This window comes from Saimiri boliviensis, chromosome 19 (genome assembly GCF_048565385.1).
Source record: "Saimiri boliviensis isolate mSaiBol1 chromosome 19, mSaiBol1.pri, whole genome shotgun sequence".
Lineage (NCBI taxonomy): Eukaryota > Metazoa > Chordata > Mammalia > Primates > Cebidae > Saimiri > Saimiri boliviensis.
The window spans coordinates 16,940,235-16,958,311 of record NC_133467.1 but is presented as its reverse complement, the minus strand read 5'-3'; the positions used below and the strand labels follow the sequence as shown (position 1 = coordinate 16,958,311).

Genomic DNA, 18,077 nt, shown 5'->3' with positions numbered 1-18,077 from the left:
TATTTGCAGACATAGATCAAGCTAGTCTCCAGCATCACCATCCCCTGCCACCTTCCCTTCTGGCACTGAGATCACTGACATCCCAGAGATAAGCAGTGGTCTTAGTCTTCTGACTTGGTGTCACAAAGGCAAAACTCTAAAGGCCTCATGCAGGTTACGTAAGTGAGTGAACCCAAGTAGGTATAGGAAAAATCATCCACCTGAATCTCACTACTGATAGAAACATGGATACAGACAAATATGTCTTGGCCATCGGGGAATCTGCCGGGTGAGGGGATGATAAAAGGCACTGGCAATCAACCACAGTGTCAGAAGACAATGGGGCATGGTGGGTGAGGTGGTAAACGAGGCTGTTCGTGCCAGGGTAATAGTAGGGTCACTATCCTACAACACATCATCAGCATCGGAGGCTGCATGCCCAGTGCCTGTTACATCTGATTTTTGACAGAAGCCATACTAATTTTTATATGATGGCTGCCAACTTACAAACATTCAGATCTTACAATGACACAATTGATATACTTAGGCACGTTGCATTCAGCCTGCAAGCAGTCAACTTAAAATCCCTGCTCCGGTCCAATCTTCTCATTTTGTATCTGGGGAAACAGACCCATAGAGATATCTGGCCCTCTGTTACATTGTGAATCGGGGCAAGACCTAGAGCCTTGATCTCCCCAGACCCAGGCCTCCTCCATCTCCTACTGTTCCAGGTTGTTTCTCTGGGTTCCTCAGCCTTACTTCCCACTCTCAGAATCTGTTTTGGCCTCGTATGCTGCCCCCTGGCCGTCAATAACATCACTGAGTTACCCCACTCAGCATTTTGTACACCACACATGTATTCCATCTGCTCCCCAAAAATCAACAAAAAACTTATCCTTCAGGACCTGTCGTGGGCTGAGTTATTCACATTCCCATAAACATGTTCACATCCTAATCGCAGGACCTGTGAATGCTATTTTATTATTATTTTTAAAGTCATGGCAGATTTAAGTAAGTTAAAGATGTCGAGATGAGGACATCATTCTGAGTCAAATGAGTGGGTCCTAAATGGGTGGTGTCCTTACAAGAGGAAGGCAGAGGAAGGGCACACAGAAGAGGAGGAGGTAATGTGACCCTGGACACAGAGAGTACAGAGATGTGAGTGTAAGTCAAGCAAGTCAGCAACCACCAAAGGTGGAAGAAGAAAATAGTGGATTTTCCCTTAGGGCCTCCCGAGGAGACACAAACCTGCCAACATGTTGATTCAACTTCTAGCCTCCAAAACCGTGCAAGAACTATCTGTGGAGTTTTAAGCCACCTGGTTTGTTTTAATTAGTTACAGAAGTCACAGGAAACTAATACAGAACACTTTCTTCTGCTAAGGGATAGAAATTACCTGTGACAGTAGTAACTACCAGGCATTTCATCTATACCAGGTCCTTATGTTTTCTACAATCCTCATACCATTTGTTAAAAATAAATGTTATCTCCTTCCTCACCCCTCTGCCCACCTGTTACAAAAATGGACAAATAGACACCTAGAAGCCACATAGCTCCTAAGCAGTAGAGTCAAGATTTGAACCCCAAGTTCTTTATTCTCACTACATTACCTGTAGGGAACTCCCTCAAGTAAGCTTATATAACGTAACAGTGACCTTGCAAAGCTCCAAGAGTGGCCGTTGTGGTAGAAGTTTCCATTCTAACAGGTCAATGTAGACATTTTTGTTTGACAATGATTATATTTCTAAGATGTAATATGTTAAGCTAAATTATGCCAATTAATATTAACAGAGACAGTCATGCTTGGTGCACAGCTCCGTGTCTGGGGTTTGTGGTTTGAGGCAGAGCTGTGCTCGTGCACATGACTTTCAGATGCAGGCATTGCTGGGCTGGGTCCTAAGGTGAATCAACATGAAAAAAAAAGCCCTGACTGCTCATGCACTGATATCTTTATCTTTTCAGATATCTGGGAACTACCACCATCATGTCTGGAAAAGAGTGACTTCACACTAATACAGCAGAGGAAAACCATGTGTTGGCCAAAAATGGAACAGAATTTACAAGGGAAAAGGAAGGTTCCTGGAGTAATATGGTGAGTAGTTTCTAACCCAGAAAAATAAGACTTAAGCATGGATTTTAAAGGTTAAGCTTGTGTAGGTAGATAATTAAAGTTAATCTCTTTAAGCCTCAATTTGCAAATCTGTAAAATATAAGAATAGAAATAATGTGTACGTATTCTATGGAACAGTTTCTAATACATATTTGGTTCTCAGTGAATAGTGCATATTAAATTATTGATGCTGTTGCTATTAATTGTCCTGGGCTCACTCTCTGCCTTATTATACAAAATTTTGACTAAAATATTCTGTAAGAGAATATCGCCAAAACCATCCTGTCACCAGTTTAATTTTTCTTTTTATAGTTACATAAAAAATTGTAGTCCCACACCAGAAATAAGCACCCTTTCAAGTGATCCTTTAAAATAACTTGTTGTAAGCATACATAAATTCACTCCACGTATAATATGTTTTCAATTGACTTAGAGTATGTGAAATCAGACTTGTTAGAGAAAAAAAATCTATAAAGGCTGCACTCATTCATCCACCAGATATTTATGGAGGAACATCTCCAGAATCAATGCAAAGAGCATAATTGCCTTAAGAGCTATGGGTAAAATGCCACGGGATTATAAATGGAAAAACACAGAGAAGTTGGTTAATTAAAAAAATTAAGTGTAAATTCAGAAGAGAGAGAATCACCTCAATACATGAGGTTGGGGAGGGAACAAGACTAATAACAGCCGGCAAAGCACACCACACGGGGAGGCTGTGTGAAGGCGGCTGACTTCCGGTTGGATCCTATAGGAAAGGGTTTATTTCAATGTGCTGAACAAGAGCTTTCTAATCAAAACAGATAGAGACAACAAAATTTTAGATGTCTGGGGGAAGCAGCAAAGGGGTCTGCTTAATGGGGTAAAGGGTAAACAAAAGTGAGTGTTTGATTTTATGTTGGAAAGTGAAGTAGGAGAGGCTTCAAATAGAACCTGAGCATTGTGACCCTTAGTTGTTAGATTACGGGTGTCCTTAACAACCTTAGTCAATGAGAGATATGATCAGAAATGGACATTTTGCAATTAAAGTGTGTAGTCGATATTGGTGGGAATGGAGGCAGAGAGGATGGTTAGGAGACCATTTTAATGACCTAGGTGAGAAGAGAATGAATGTTTAAGTTGGGCCGATAGGAAGGGAGTGAAAGAAAGGGAGTTAGCTGAGAGACCACCAATCGATTAGATGTGCCGAGCCAAGGGGGAAAAGGTCAAGGATGACTCAAAAGTTTTAAGGCTGAATGTCTGAGAAAATCTTCTCATGGTAGCCTGAAAAAAGAACATAAAACAACAGCAAACTTTTCGGGAATAACTGATACGCTTAGTTTGGGATGCGTGAAGATGCTCATCATGGAAATTAAAAAAAAAGTTGAATTTAGAGAAAGTTTGGCCCCGAAGATTGAGGAGGATGAAGCCCTACATAAGATAATAGTAAATAGCCTTGAGTAGGCTTAAGATGACTAAGGAAGAACATAAAGAAAAAGAAAAGAAGGAGACATAGACAGATTCTTGAGGGCAGCATCTAATTTCATGTGGGTAGAAGTAAAATGTCATGCTGAGAAAGGGCCGTCTGAGAGGAAGGAAGAACGTAGAATCATTCTAAGGTTCTTCGGTGAAACAGAACCAATAGAAAATGAAAGACGGAGAGAGAAAGACAGACAGGACAGAAGGAGAGAGAAGAAGGAAGGGAGGGAAGGAGAGAGGGAAGAAAAGGGAGGGAGGGAAAGATAAGAAAGGAGGAAGTAGGAAGGAGAGAAGAAAGGGGGAAAAGGAGGAAGGAAGAAAGGCAAAAAGGGAAGAAAAGAAAGGAGAAAAGGAAGGGGAGAAGGAAGGAAAAGATAAGAAAGGGGGGAAGGAAGTTAGTTAGTTAGTTATTAGGGGAAATAACATGCAGGATCATGGAGGCCAAGAAGTCTCCCATAGCCCGTCTGCAAGCTGGAGACCCAGGGAAGCCACTAGGATGCCTCGGTCTAAGTCCAGAGGCCTGAGAACCAGGAGAGAAGACAGGGTAACTTCAGTCTGAGGCTGAAAGCATGAGAACTGGGGGCACTGCTCATGGAAATCAAAGAGTCCAAAGGCCATAAAACCTGGAGTTCTGATGTCCAAAGGCAAGCGAATAAGGGTTTCTTAGTTCCAGAAGTGAAAGAGATCATTCGTCTTCCTCTACCTTTTTGTTCTATCTGGGTCCTCAGCTCATTGGATGGTACCTGCCAAGTTGAGTATAAGAGTGGATCTTTCTTACTCAGTTTATTGATTCAAGTGCCAGTCTCTTCCAGAAACACCCTCACAGACAAACTCAGAAATAATGCTTTAACAGCATTTATGATGTTTCAGATACAAGATACGACTTGCTGTTCAATTACTTGTTCCTAGATGGCAACTTCCAGCCTATAGCAAATCTACATACTTAGTGTTGTTGTCTTCATGAAATACATTAACAGAGTAACAGTAATATGGCTGCCGGAAGATGCAATGCCTTGATGAAGTCCTCAGAAGGTTTTAGGGAGTGAAGCAATCAGATAAAGAGTAGTGCCTTTGCCCTTAAAAAAATTTCAATGGAGTTTTTATATTAATTTCATATTTAAAAATTATTAAAAATGGAACTACATGCACAAAATATAATCTCATTTATGAAAATGACAGCCTAAAATCCTATTTCAGAACCAATTTTCAATACATGGAAGTTGCTTGTGAGCATCTGAGTCACATTAGGATATTCTTGTTAAAATTACCACAGTCTGTAGAGAAAATTAACTTTCCGAAATATTCCATAGGTACAAAAATTATAGGCTTTTTTAAAATGAGCATTCAATTTTCTAAAATATATTGTTGGGTTTTCCTAATACAGTATTGTATATTTAAATAAAATGTGCATTACACATATAATATATATAAATTTAAACTACATACATTTTATTTAAAACATGGTATAATTGTATATTACATATCTGACAAATCAATTTCCTTACATATGCATCTTTCTCTCTGGCTATTTGAAATGAAAGTGTTCAATAGTGTTTTATTAACGTCTCTAAGAAGAGAGAGGCAGAGACAACTGTCTTCCCTGACAATCAACTGCTCTCACAGTATCTTCAAATTTTCATCATGAAATTGCATTTAGGAAAAGAAGAAGCCATTGGGATAGGTGGGTGAATGTTACAAGAAACTAAGTGAGGAGGCAAAATAAAGTCAGAACCCAATTATCGTTTTGAGGAGCAAGTACAAGGCCAGCTTCAATTTTTGTTACTAATCAAGTATTATCTAAACCTGATGCATTGTTCTGGATATATAGATGTGGCTTGGAATTCTCCCATTCCTTATGCCTCACCAAAGAATCAAAAATATATGTCAGCTTCCTCAAACCACGGTGGGGTTGGCAAAGGGGCAGCAATCCTGGAGAAGGACCCCGAGAGAGACAGGTTGACAGTCAGTAATTGTGCCATCTGCATTTGAATGGTCCTCTCTCCATTTTGTAGAACTATTAACAGTCAACAGCCTATATATAAGGTACTTACTGTGCCTTTAAAATTTTTTAAACTACTAAGACCCACATTTGGGAAGAATTCCATTTGCAGAGACCAAGCGATTACATTAGCTGGGTGAACATGCATTTTAAGGATGACGTGTTAATGAGACCAGGTAAAATTTGGTCATTTGAGCAGCTGACCGGGCTTGCGAATGCTGGGACTCTGTACAAAAGGAAGTTCCTAATTGGGTCATTGATTTGCATAATTGAAGTAATTACTTTGGTGCTCTGCTTCACTCTGTCTATAAAACTCATGAGACCAGGGAGGAGTGTCTGTTTGTCAATCAGAATGATGACTCACCTTCACCCTTCCTGTGCCCCGGCAGCACTCCCTGGTTATCTGGCTACCTACATGGTAGTAAGAGTGTGCCCGGTATGTTTGATCATTGAGGACTTTTCTCTTAGGTTCAGTTGAGGGAAAGACAGCGTCAGAGTCATTATTTTTCACAGTCTGGATTTCTTGAATTTAGCTCAGAGAAAGAGTATGATGAGATGGCCAAAACAGTGGATGAAGCAGAAGTTAGAATAGGTATCTGATCTCAGCCTTGTGGCTAACTACTTGTGTAACTCTGATCAATCATGTCATCTCTCCAGCCCTCAGAACACCCCCAGTTAGAATGACAAAGGAACCAGGGTCATTCTAGAGAAAGGGGTCTGGGTCAGGTTAGGCAAAATCACTTCCACAGTGTCACCTAGGTACACTATGACCTCACTAGCCCTGAAACACGCAGATAATTACTTTGATGTTCCATGTTATTTGTGCCCTGGACCTTTCCCTTCTGGGTGGGAAGAAATATTAAAATCGTGAGTTCCAGGCAAAAAGCAAATATAAACTTCCCTATGGCTGTGTGGCCCTTGGTGGCTGGATTGGGGAACTAATGAAGAGAGATGCTTTTGTACAGGTTACTTTGGGGCAACCAGACTTTTAACCAAACTTTGCAACCCTAAATAAATAGGAGACCCCAAGAATTTCAAGGAAGAGTAGAAAACTGCAGAGGAAAATAGATATGACTCAAAGTTCTCAATCTGCTACAATTTCTAACTTTTTTTTTTAAGTCTCAAGACAAAGAAAGTGATACATAGCAACTGTCAAAAAAAAAAAAAAAAAAAAAAAAAAAAAAACACCCTCCATTTTCTTCTCCATTTCTTCTTTCCGAGCATAGGTGGTGGTTCAAATTACTAATTTTAGAGTAGGCTGATGAGGAAAATAATGTAAGTTAACTCAATTAACTAGATGTTATAACATAGTGCAAATGTGACCATGGACACATTGGAGAAAGAGTGATCACCATGGAGATGCTAGCACTCTCAGGTTCCAGAAATTTGCTGTAAAATTGTTATAAGCATGTACAATGCATAAAAAGATTTAAGGAGAGATTAAGTCAGTGGACACAGGGGAGAAGCATACTGATGTGTAGTTAGAACAATGACATGTATGTTGTCAAAACCATGTATGTTCAAGCAATGATATGGCCTTTATACCCTAGCACATTATTATCAGTGAAGAATAAATCACACAGGTTCCAAGAAAGGAGAACATACCAGACAGGCTTGGGCTTACGCATTTTTCTCTGATAATTACTATGTTATTTAACTTTTAAGCTTCAATTTCTTTCTCTCTATACAATGGGAATTCAGTGTAATGTCTACCTCATAAGTTGTGAGGATTTAATGAAATAATGCATGGAAAGCACTTAGCTTTAGTAAACTTCAGTAAGAGCTCAATTACTCATAGCTTTCATTAGTGCTACCATTCTGTTTTCATGGAAATGCATATCAAGAAATCAAGTCAAGCTATGGGCAGTGCGATTGGTTTAGGCAAACTTAACCCAGAGTCATGAACACATAAGTGGAACATAGCTGTTGGTAAATGTTGTTCTGTGGGTTGATAATAACTTGAGCAGAATCCATAACTCTTTTGTGCAAAGCACAATAATTTAGTGTGTTTGAGCAGCCTGCGACACACTTTGGCAAATTAGCATCCATTTTGGCCTATTACATTGCTGAATGTTCTAATGAAAGTGTGATGGTTGTCAGTCCTCTGCCTTGGGTGAGTCTCTTTTGAGACAGAGAGCTTTGTTTAGTGTACGGCCAGAATTAGTTTTCTCCAACATCTTCCATATGAATGCAAATGCTTTCCAAGGAGAAGAGAACAGGATAAATACCTCAACACAATCTACTGAAACTGCTAGAAAGGCAATTCAGTGTCCAAACTGTATACGTGGAGTTCTGAAAAGAAGAAGAAAAGGGAGGTTCCTCTCCTGTTTTCCTTCTAGTAAGATGGAAGGAATGGCGAAGTCTCTTTTCAGGGACAGTGTTGTGACACCAAAATGTTGGTCAGCCAACACTGGGAGCAGAGGTCTTGGAGGGAAGACCATAATACTCAAGTATTTCACAAAGACAAGGCTTATGACAAGTTAAAGAACATTTTGCAGATTATAAATGCATTTAGACTATTATTACTTATTTCAGAGATCAGAATTCATTAAAGTTAAATGAGCAGTTAATGGTCTACTTTGTGATTTATCCTCGTATCATCATTAAATTTGAGTGGGTACATGCATTCCCTTAAGTAAGCTGGAAGGCAAGATGGTTTCAGTTGTTTTTGTATTTGTTGTTATTGTTGTTTCATTAGTAGCTGATAAATTATTCCTAATGAATTATCAAAGGCACTTAATTATATCTGGGCTCCTCTTTTCCACTAACTAGCGCAAGTGTAGAAGATTCCACATTTTCTGGAAAGCTTGTTTCGTTTTTGTTTTTTAAATCATTTCTTCTGTCCTAACTTTACCTCTCCTATCTCCGGTGGAGGTTAGATGAGAATGGAGCTGGTGAGTGAGCAGAAGAGAAGGTTGGAAGAGTGAAGTGGTGATGACAGCCCTCTGCTGCTCTATTTCTTCCGCAGAACAAGCCCCAGGAAGTAAATCAAATCGACACCACACCTCTTGTTCCTTTGTCCTTTCATATACAGCTGCTTAAATTAGCTTTAAGTTCCCTGAGGGTAGGAATAGGTTTATTTTCAAACTGTGTTCAGGATCTAGCACCTTGCTTAATCAATGTTAAATAGTAACAGTGAATTTTAATTGGCCCACTTTCAGAGCATCAGATTAAATTATTCTGCTAATTAATTGGTTGATCTCATATTTCACTTATATTGTCAGGTTATTATTTTTCCCTTTAGGGCTCAAGATGCCACTGACAGTTCAAATACTTCTTCATTAATTACCACATCTTAGATTTCACATAACTTTATTATAATTATTTTGATATCATATTTATTGAGAACCAGCATATATTCAGAGCAGTTACGAACAGAGGATTGGTTGCAGTTCCTTCCACTATACGCACATCAGTTCATTGCTTAAAATCCTATGGAAGGTGTACTTGGCTTGGCAGAGCAGAGACTTCAATTAGGTTTAATTGGTCAGACATTAAACTAGTTTCATGTAAGTGATCAATAGACATTTTACAACATTGGATCAAGTTTCTTTTTCACCAGCCAAATGTTTTCTGTTAATTGACTCATCTTGTCTTCCCTAGATAGCTGTGATGTATAAGTAAACCAATCCGTACATTTTAAGAGGAAACTAGGCAAACTGGTAGTTTTCAAGAGAAAAGGAAACAAGAGAGAGAATAATTTAAAAATCAGCACAGGTCAAAAGGTTAAAGCAACTGTTAGTGTTTAGCTTGGAAAACAAAAAAATGTAGTAAGGCATAGAAGCTCCATGTAACATTTAAAGAGCTTACATAAATAGGAAATGGGTTTATTTCATGTAAGTGGAGAGAAAATTTTGCACAATATATGAAAAAACTAAACTCTTAATATATACATTGGGGACCTTTATAATACAGATAGTTCTTGTCACTAAAAGAGGCATCAAAACGCCGGATTTTAAAAAATGTAACAAATAATTAGGAATGCCCTACTTTGCAAGACTTTTTTTTTAATAAGTAGAAATAAACAAATCAGACAAAGCAATGGCTGCCAAGGAGCTAAGTTTTTAGTGTGTGTTTTGGTGTGTGTGTGTGTGTGTGTGTGTGTGTGTGTGGTGGTTGGGGTCGCGGACAGTGACAGCGATAATCAGTGAAGCAATTATGCCAGAGATAGTGATGAGTGCTGCCCTGGGATGGCAGTCATGTGAGGTCAGAGAGGTGGGTGGAGACCCAAGCATGTCAGGGGCTTATGGGGAGGATAGAAAGTTAACATTTTAATCTAAGTGCAGCCAAGAACCTTTGGAGGGTTTTAAGAAGAGAAGACATTTTCTGATTTGCATTTTTAAAAGATCACTCTGTCAGCTGTGTAGAAAATGGATTTTGAAGGAGGAAAAGAATGGAAGCAGAGAGACCAGCTACGGGACCCTTAGACTTAGTCAGAAAACAGATGTGGTCAGATAGATTTGGGGAATGTTCTTTAAGTAAAGTCACTGCTAGATAACAAGTGAAAGATGGGCCAGGCACGGTGGCTCAGGTGTGTAGTCCCAGCACTTTGGGAGGCTGAGGCATATGGATCACGAGGTCAGGAGATCGAGACCATCCTGGCTAACATGGTGAAACCCTGTCTCTACTAAAATACAAAAAATTAGCTGGGTGTGATGGCACACGCCTGTAGTTCTGGCTACTCAGGAGGCTGAGGAAGGAGAATTGCTTGAATCTGGGAGGTAGAGGTGGCAGTGAGCTGAGATCACGCCATTACACTCCAGCCTAGGAGACAGAGCGAGACTCCATCTAAACTTTTTTTTTAAAAAGTGAGAGATGAAGGAGTAGGTGGAAAGTGGTAAGCACCTCAAGGGATGCTTGAAACAAATTTTTGCTTTAAATAGGAGGTTGGAGATAGTGGTCTCAGAAGGTTCTTTCTACTCTGAAGTTGTATAATTTTGTGGTAAACTTTGGGGGTGGCAACTTTACATCTTACATCAAATTTCTGCTAATACCGGAAGCACATATGTGAACATCAACACTGATTATGGGACTGAAAGAGATTACAGCTTCTGCAAAGGCAGAGATGTTCTATTGTTTTCTTCACTACTATACCCCTAGTGCCTTGTATTGTAGGCAAATAATCAGAATCCAATGATTAGGTGACGAATGCATGAATAAAAGGCTGAAAAAAAAAAACTCTATGTACACTTTTTCTACCTGTAGTTGATATTCAGACTGATTTATCCCCACTCCATCCACCTTGCTCTTGTTGTAATGTAAGAGTTGTACTTGGTGGCAACACAAAGAATTAACAGTAACTTAACATATGCAGGTTTCAAAGCTTAGCAGTTGAAATGGGTTAGAATGCTCCTCTTTCTCAAACTCACAAGTCTTGAAGTTGTCTTTTTTGACGCAACTATGCCAAGTCTTCCAAATTAAGAAAAATAAGGATATATACTAAGCTAACGTTAAGTAAAACCATTAGAATATACTTGTGCTTTCAGGATGCATGCGATATGTTGACCCTAAGAAAGGTTTTTGTTCATCGTAGGGCCTTGCTCTGAGTAGTCCCTTAGTAAATGCCTGTGGATCCATGATATTTAAGTTCATTGAGGATGAGGAAAACATAGGAAATGTGGTTGGTTGTGCAGTTGAAAACCCCGAAGAGATTTTCAGTACTTCTCTGGAGTCCCCTGTTATGATTTGCATAGGAATTGGTCTGTCATGTCAAAGTCTTTATTTACCTGCCTTTAAGTTATTCTAGAGAAAGTGGTTCCTGTTTTTTTTTTTTTTTTTTGAGACGGAGTTTCGCTCTTGTTACCCAGGCTGGAGTGCAATGGCGCAATCTTGGCTCACCGCAACCTCCGCCTCCTGGGTTCAGGCAATTCTCCTGCCTCAGCCTCCTGAGTAACTGGGATTACAGGCATGCGCCACCATGCCCAGCTAATTTTTTGTATTTTTAGTAGAGATGGGGTTTCACCATGTTGACCAGGATGGTCTCGATCTCTTGACCTCGTGATCCACCCGCCTCGGCCTCCCAAAGTGCTGGGATTACAGGCGTGAGCCACTGCGCCGGGCCGCTTCCTGGTTTTAACAGCTTTTGTTAAATGAATAACTACTCTGTAGCCCCCAAAGACCCAGCAGAGGCCTTTCTAGAGGTTTTCTGTTCTTCCTCTTCCCTCTTCCTGTCACTCACCAGATGGCCCCCTTTGTTTCACCAAATCCACAGAGTTTATTCACCCCTCTTGTACTATAAGGCAGGGGGAAAAATAATAACAAACACACAGTAAACTTTGTTATCAACAAACAGAAGTCGTTGCCAAGGAAACAGAACAAGAGCATCTCTGCATCCAGCCATCACAGTGTGAAGTGAGTTTCAGATGAGGAGATGCCTTGAGGGGCCAAGGAGACCCTTCAGGAAAAAGCTGACCTGATAAAGGAACCAAGGAGTTGCCATTCCAACTGATGTCTTTTTTCCCTTTCTCAATAAAGAGAAGAGCTTGCAAGAGCCCTGAAAGACAGGCAGGCTGGGTAAACTAGTTGGGATTTCGAAGAGTCTTGTTCAATTAATCTTGCTACAGATAGATCAGAATGGTTGTACTTCTGGGCACAACCAGAGGTGAGACTTTTGGGTGAAAAGACACAAGGAAAGGGGACAGGGCATTAAATGCTTCTAAACTGCTGTGTATGCTATAAATAGGAGTGAGTTCCTTTATTTATACAATGCCTTTTGTCCAGGAACCTGCACGCACAGCACAGACATCACCTGCCTAGGTTTCCAAACACCCCTGTGAGTTGAGGATCAAGGACAGGGATTATTTTACAGATGGGAAAACTGGCATTTAGAGGCAGCATATGTGCCAAGGCCCTTCAGAAGGCAGCAGCACAGCCAGAAACAGGATGCGGGTAAAAATACCAACAATAAATTTTTTTTTATTGGTTCTTAACATCTTCCCTGCTGGATCAAGATCTTTTTCACAAAATGACATTAAAGAGTCAAAGTGTTCCTTTCTCCCCAACAACAGGGAGCTTACACAATCTGAATGTGGTTGTTGCATCCCTTGACACTATGGGTGGAAGGGGATCAAGGGGGGTGGGGGCCTGTGAATTAAACGTATCAAATTGAAATACTCTAGGGAAGCACTATAGCTGCTCTTGAATTCACTTTCTTGGTTTAATGGAAGTACTTTTAGGAGATTCATTTTGATACCTCTCAGCCATGTGGATTCTTAATCTGGGGACCTCAGTCAATTAAACAAATGTTTATTGATTGCCTACCATGTTCAGATTGAGTGATATGAATTAATAATAAATATTACCTATGGTACTCACCTGATGAAACTACTGAGTGTCTACCATAATGCTCTCCACAGAAGTACTGAAAACATATAGTAAACAATGAACAAACAAAATAAACATACCATAGATGGTGACAAAAGAGAGAGTGTGTTAGGGTTCTAAAAACAACAGGGTATGGTAACCTTAAGTCAGAGGAGTCTTGACCAAGGAGAGGGGTCTTGAACCACTTGTCAAAGGTTTAATCTGTGAAGGAAATGAGATGGTGCCATCTCCAAATAAAATAAAGCTAGACATAAACCATATAATCTATTTTTTATTTTTTTAAATTTTTATTGCATTTTAGGTTTGGGGGTACATGTGAAGAACAAGCAAGATTGTTGCATAGGTACACACATGGCAGTGTGGTTTTCTGCCTTCCGTCCCCTTGCCTGTATCTGTCATTTCTCCCCATGCTATCTCTTCCCACCTCCCCACCCCCCCGTCCCTCCTCCATTTCCCCTCAACGGACCCCAGTGTGTAGTGCTCCCCTCCCTGTGTCCATGTGTTCTCATTGTTCAACACCCGCCTACGAGTGAGAACATGTGGTGTTTGATTTTCTGCTCTTGTGTCAGTTTGCTGAGAATGATGGTTTCCAGGTTCATCCATGTCCCTACAAAGGACACAAACTCATCATTTTTGATGGCTGCGTAATATTCCATGGTGTATATGTACCAAATTTTTCCTATCCAATCTATCATCGTTGGGCATTTGGGTTGGTTCCAGGTCTTTGCTATTGTAAACTGTGCTGCAATGAACATTCGTGTGCATGTGTCCTTATAGTAGAATGATTTATAATCCTTTGGATATATACCCAGTAATGGGATTGCTGGGTCAAATGGGATTTCTATTTTTAGGTCATTGAGGAATTGCCACACTGTCTTCCACAATGGTTGAATTAATTTACACTCCCACCAGCAGTGTAAAAGTGTTCCTATTTCTCCACATCCTCTCCAGCATCTGTTGTTTCCAGATTTTTTAATGATCGCCATTCGAACTGGTGTGAGATGGTATCTCAATGTGGTTTTGATTTGCATTTCTCTAATGACCAGTAATGTTGAGCATTTTTTCATATGTTTGTTGGCCTCCTGTATGTCTTCTTTTGTAAAGTATCTGTTCATATCCTTCGCCCATTTTTGAATGGGCTTGTTTGTTTCTTTTCTTGTAGATCTGGTTTAGTTCTTTGTAAATTCTGGATATCAGCCCCTTGTCAGATGGGTAGACTGCAAAAATTTTTTCCCATTCTGTTGGTTGCTGATTCACTCTACTGACTGTTTCTTTTGCCGTGCAGAAGCTGTGGAGTTTGAGTAGGTCCCATTTGTCTATTTTGGCTTTTGTTGCCATTGCTTTTGGCATTTTGGTCATGAAGTCCTCACCTATGCCTATGTCCTGAATGGTTTTGCCTAGATTTTCTTCTAGGGTTTTTATGGTGTTAGGTCTGATGTTTAAGTCTTTAATCCATCTGGAGTTAATGTTGGTGTAAGGTGTCAGGAAGGGGTCCTGTTTCTGCTTTCTGCACATGGCTAGCCAGTTTTCCCAACACCATTTATTAAACAGGGAGTCATTTCCAGATTGCTTGTTTTTGTCAGGTTTGTCAAAGATCAGATGGTTGTGGGTATGTTGTATTTCCTCTGAGGCCTCTGTTCTGTTCCATTGGTCTATATCTCTGTTTTGGTACCAGTACCATGCTGTTTTGATTACTGTAGCCTTGTAGTATAGTTTGAAGTCTGGTAGTGTAATGCCTCCTGCTTTGTTTTTTTTTGCTTAGAATTGACTTGGCTATGCGGGCTCTCTTTTGGTTCTATATGAAGTTTAAGGTGTTTTTTTTTCCAGTTCTGTGAAGAAGGTCATTGGTAGCTTGATGGGAATAGCGTTGAATCTGTAAATTACTTTGGGCAATATGGCCATTTTCATGATGTTGATTCTTCCTAACCATAAACATGGAATGTTTCTCCATCTGTTTGTATCCTCTCTTATTTCATTGAGCAATGGCTTGTAGTTCTCCTTGAAGAGGTCCTTTACGTTCCTTGTTAGTTGTATTCCTAGGTATTTTATTCTGTTTGTAGCAATTGTGAATGGCAGTTTGTTCTTAATTTGGCTCTCTTTAAGGAATAGGAATGCTTGTGATTTTTGCACGTTGATTTTGTATCCTGAGACTTTGCTGAAGTTGTTTATCAGTTTCAGGAGATTTTGGGCTGAGACAATGGGGTCTTCTAGATATAAAATCATGTCATCTGCAAATAAGACAATTTGATTTCCTCCTTTCCAATTTGAATACCCTTTATTCCTTTTTCTTGCCTGATTGCTCTGGCTAGAACTTCCAGTACTATATTGAATACGAGTGGTGAGAGAGGGCATCCTTGTCTAGTGCCAGATTTCAAAGGGAATGCTTCCAGTTTTTGCCCATTCACTATGATATTGGCTGTTGGTTTGTTGTAAATAGCTTTTACTGTTTTGAGATACGTTCCGTCAATACCTAGTTTATTGAGGGTTTTTAAGCATAAAGCGCTGTTGAATTTTGTCAAACGCCTTCTCTGCATCAGTTAAGATAGTCATGTGGTTTTTGTCTTTGGTTCTGTTTATGTGGTGAATTACGTTTATGGACTTGCGTATGTTGAACCAGCCTTGCATCCCCAGGATGAATCCTACTTGATCATGGTGGATGAGCTTTTTGATATGCTGCTGCAATTGGTTTGCCAGTATTTTATTGAAGATTTTTGCATCTATGTTCATCATGGATACTGGCCTGAAATTTTCTTTTCTTGTTGAGTCTCTGCCAGGTTTTAGTATCAGGATGATGTTTGTCTCATGAAATGATTTGGGAAGGATTTCTTCTTTTTAGATTATCTGGAATAGTTTCAGAAGGAATGGTATCAGCTCCTCTTTGTATGTCTGGTAGAATTCGGCTGTGAACCCATCTGGACCTGGGCTTTTCTTGGGTGGTAGGCTCTTTATTGCTGCCTCGATTTCAGACCTTGTTATTGGTCTATTCAGGCTTTCGGCTTCTTCCGGGTTTAGGCTTGGGAGGATGCAGGTGTCCAGGAATTTATCCATTTCTTCCAGGTTTACTAGTTTATGTGCATAGAGTTGTTTGTAATAGTCTCTGATGATGGTTTGAATTTCTGTGGAATCTGTGGTGATATCCCCTTTATCATTTTTTATTGCATCAATTTGGTTATTCTCTCTTTTCTTTTTTATTAATCTGGCTAGTGGTCTGTCTATTTTGTTGATCTTTTCGAAAAACCAGCTCCTGGATTTATTGATTTTTTGAAGAGTTTTTTGTGTCTCTATTTCCTTCAGTTCTGCTCTGATCTTAGTTATTTCCTGTCTTCTGCTAGGTTTTGAGTTTTTTTGATCTTGCTCCTCTAGCTCTTTCAATTTTGATGATAGGGTGTCAATTTTAGATCTCTCCTTTCTTCTCATGTGGGCACTCATTGCTATATATTTTCCTCTAGAGACTGCTTTAAATGTGTCCCAGAGATTCTGGTATGTTGTGTCTTCATTCTCATTGGTTTCGAAGAACACCTTTATTTCTGCCTTCATTTCATTGTTTATCCAGTCAACATTCAAGAGCAAGTTGTTCAGTTTCCATGAAGCTGTGCGGTTCTGAGTTTGTTTCTGCATTCTGAGTTCTAACTCAATTGCACTGTGGTCTGAGAGACTGTTTGTTATGATTTCCGTTCTTTTGCATTTGCTGAGGAGTGATTTATTGCCAATTATGTGGTCGATTTTAGAGTAGGTGTGATGTGGTGCTGAGAAGAATGTATATTCTGTGGATTTGGGGTGGAGAGTTCTGTAAATGTCTATTAGGTTTGCTCGTTCCAGGTCTGAGTTCAGGTCCTGGATGTCCTTGTTGATTTTCTGTCTGGTTGATCTGTCTAATATTGACAATGGGGTGTTAAAGTCTCCCACTATTGTTGTGTTGGAGTCTAAGTCTCTTTGTAAGTCATTAAGAACTTGCCTTATGTATCTGGGTGCTCCTGTATTGGGTGCGTATATATTTAGGATCGTTAGCTCTTCTTGTTGCAGTGATCCTTTTACCATTATGTAATATCCGTCTTTGTCTCTTTTGATCTTTGTTGCTTTACAATCTATTTTATCAGAGATGAGAATTGCAACTCCTGCCTTTTTTTGCTCTCCATTTGCTTGGTAGATCTTCCTCTGCCCCTTTATTTTGAGCCTTTGTGTATCCTTGCATGTAAGATGGGTTTCCTGGTTACAGCACACTGATGGGTTTTGGCTTTTTATCCAATTTGCCAGTCTGTGTCTTTTGATTGGGGCATTTAGTCCATTGACATTCAGGGATAGTATTGTTATGTGTGAATTTGATACTGTCATTTTGATGCTACCTGGCTGTTTTGTTGGTTAGTTGATGCAGATTCTTGATTGTGTTGGTACTCTTTTACCATTTGGTGTGTTTTTGGAGTGGCTGGTACCGGTTGTTCCTTTACATGTGTAGAGCCTCTTTCAGGAGTTCTTGTAGAGCAGGTTTGGTGGTGATGAAATCTCTGAGTACTTGCTTGTTCTCAAAGGATTTTATTTTTCCTTCACTTATGAAGTTTAGTTTGGCTGGATAGGAGATTCTGGGTTGAAAGTTCTTTTCTTTAAGGATGTTGAATATTAGCCCCCAATCTCTTCTGGCTTGTAGGGTTTCTGCTGAGAGATCTGCTGTGAGTCTAATGGGCTTCCCTTTGTGGGTAACCCAACCTTTCTCTCTGGCTGCCCTTAGCATTTTCTCTTTCATTTCAACCCTGGTGAATCTTACGATTATGTGCCTTGGGGTTGCTCTTCTTGAGGAATATCTTTGTGGTGTTCTCTGTATTTCCTGTATTTGAATATTGGCCTGCCTTGCTAGGTTGGGGAAGTTTTCCTGGATAATATCCTGAAGAGTATTTTCCAGCTTGGATTCATTCTCTTCATCACATTCAGGTACACCTATCAGAGGTAGATTAGGTCTTTTCACATAGTCCCACATTTCTTGAAGATTTTGTTCATTCCTTTTTGCGCTTTTTTCTCTGTTCTTGCCTTCTCTTTTTATTTCATTGAGTTGATCTTCGACCTCTGATAATCTTTCTTCTGCTTGGTCATTTCGGCTGTTGAAGCTTGTACATGCTTCATGAAGTTCTCGTGTTGTGTTCTTCAGCTCCATCAATTCACTTATATTCCTCTCTATGCTGTCCATTCTCGTTAGCATTTCGTCCAATCTTTTTTCAA

General features: G+C 39.8%; 1 long non-coding RNA gene across 1 annotated transcript in view; it reads left to right on the top strand.

Moving 5' to 3' along the window:
* The window catches only part of LOC141582237 (uncharacterized), a 104,357-nt gene that overhangs the window by 9,334 nt on the left and 76,946 nt on the right, over positions 1 to 18,077 (top strand). The window contains exon 2 of the long non-coding RNA XR_012515045.1: positions 1,942 to 2,071. This is a non-coding gene — a long non-coding RNA (uncharacterized LOC141582237). The remainder of the gene's footprint in view (positions 1 to 1,941; positions 2,072 to 18,077) is intronic.